Below are 1,773 nucleotides of genomic sequence, written 5' to 3'. Positions count from 1 at the left end.
CCCCCGAGCCCCCCGCCCGGCCCTACCTGGAGCACACTTAACACCCGCACGGTGTTTAAGAGCGAGCTAAACGGCACAAACCCCGCTGCCAAGGTCAATTGCATGAGAGTCCTAATTGTGAGCCTGACATCAACTTACCACCCACAGCAAGCAGGAGGAGGCAAAGGTTAGAGCAGCAGCTCTGTCAAAACGTCATATGCCGCCGAGCGCGGCGAAAGGGCTCCATCCCCGCTACCAATATAATGTTTCACTTACGTAAAAGGAAAAGCAAGCCGGGCATCGCCCCCCGCCGCCCCCCGGCACCCTCTGCCCCTTGCCACGGCTGCGGCACCCTGGGCACGGCGGGGGTGCTCCCGCACCCGGGGCTCCCGGCCCCCGCCAGCAGCTTCGGGCAACCGAAACAAACCTAAGATAAACCTCCGCAAAACTTGGGCTTTGCTCGTTCAACCTCTCCTCGGCCAACAGCGCTCTCCAGTTCTACGGAGCTCAGCGCACGAATCGGAGATATAATTGAAGCAAAGCTACGCTAATTTTACCCTGAGGAAAAAAAAAAAAAAGTTGCAGTTTGATACTGTATTTTTAAGAATGAATCCGATTTTTAATGGCAGCAATCCGGCACAATAGGCATTTTCAAGCCCTTTGTGGAAATGCTAATTTTCAGTATGTAGCATTATTCCCCTGTGACCACCTGCTGATTTTTTGACCTGTTAATGGATCCCCAGGTTCGCGGGACACTTTAACCCGCTGCATTGTTCACAGAGGTGGGTCCCAAATCGCTTTGCGAAAAAAGGGAATACTTGCGAAAAAGGAGATAAGGGCTTGATTTTATTATTACGAGTATGTGTATATCCTCGCTAATGCAAACAAACAAATCCCTGCGGAATTTCGACTTTGTTATGCAACTTCATCACTTATTATTTACGGGCACACCTGGAGCGGGGAATATCGAGACTATTCGGGAGATTGGCGGGCGGTCCGAGCCGTCGGAGCCGCAGCCCCGGGTTGCATTTCGGAGAGCGGAGATCCCGCAGGACGGGACCTGCCCCGACCCCCCAAATCCACAGCACCCCACGAGCAGCAGGAGAATCGCCCCGGCGGGGCCGCAGCTTCCCCACGTCCGCCGGCCTGGGCGGCCGCTGAGCGCTCCGGAGGGATTTCATCCAGGGTTTGGTTGTTAAAATTGAGAACGGGAGGGGGGGGAAAAAGCCCGAACAACAATAACAAAAAAGCAGCTGGCCATTGCCCCGGAGAGCGCGGTGTGGAGCGATCCTCCCTCCCTCCCTCCCGCACGCCTCCCCCGCCCCAGCGCCGCATCAGGAGTGATTAACCCTTTTGTTTCAGCGCGGGGCCGGAGGTGCCTTTCCAGCAGCGGGCAGAGATTTACATGTGGAAACATCACCTCCATCCCCCAACCTAACCATATGCACAAAGGAAAACAGTCATGCATTAAACATGGGATTTATTGCCTTCTGGCCAGCATGCTGTTTCTTAAGTCACCATTAACCGGACCCAACAATTGCACATTTCGACTCAAAGAAGAGAAGGGGGGAGGAGGGAAAAAAAAATTAAAGAGCCCGAACCTCCTGCGGGCTGGGAATAAGCAGCTCCCGTAACGCGCATGGGTTTTGATCAGTTCTAGGCACGGAAACAAAACCAGTCCCAAAAGCAAGCAAAGATCCCAAAGAAAGTTCTTGGGGGGCGCACGGAAAGGTTTGGGCACAACAACCGCGACAACTCCGAACCAACTCTCCCCGGCCGGGACGGGACGTGCCC

At 54.7% G+C, this 1,773-nt stretch overlaps 1 protein-coding gene across 2 annotated transcripts in view; it reads right to left on the bottom strand.

The window, feature by feature from the left end:
* The window catches only part of SALL4 (spalt like transcription factor 4), a 13,824-nt gene that overhangs the window by 11,012 nt on the left and 1,039 nt on the right, over nucleotides 1-1,773 (bottom strand). Inside the window, exon 1 of one of the 2 annotated variants that reach the window (XM_031059120.1) lies at nucleotides 139-224. The exons of the other annotated variant lie outside the window; for it this stretch is intronic. The gene's annotated coding sequence lies outside the window, so the exon portion shown is untranslated. Of the gene's footprint in view, nucleotides 1-138; nucleotides 225-1,773 lie in introns of those variants that run through there. 2 annotated transcript variants of the gene reach the window in all.

This window comes from Geospiza fortis, unplaced genomic scaffold (assembly GCF_000277835.1).
Source record: "Geospiza fortis unplaced genomic scaffold, GeoFor_1.0 scaffold361, whole genome shotgun sequence".
Classification (NCBI taxonomy): Eukaryota; Metazoa; Chordata; class Aves; order Passeriformes; family Thraupidae; genus Geospiza; species Geospiza fortis.
The sequence above is the reverse complement of the archived record's forward strand: the minus strand, read 5'-3'. Positions and strand labels throughout refer to the sequence as shown.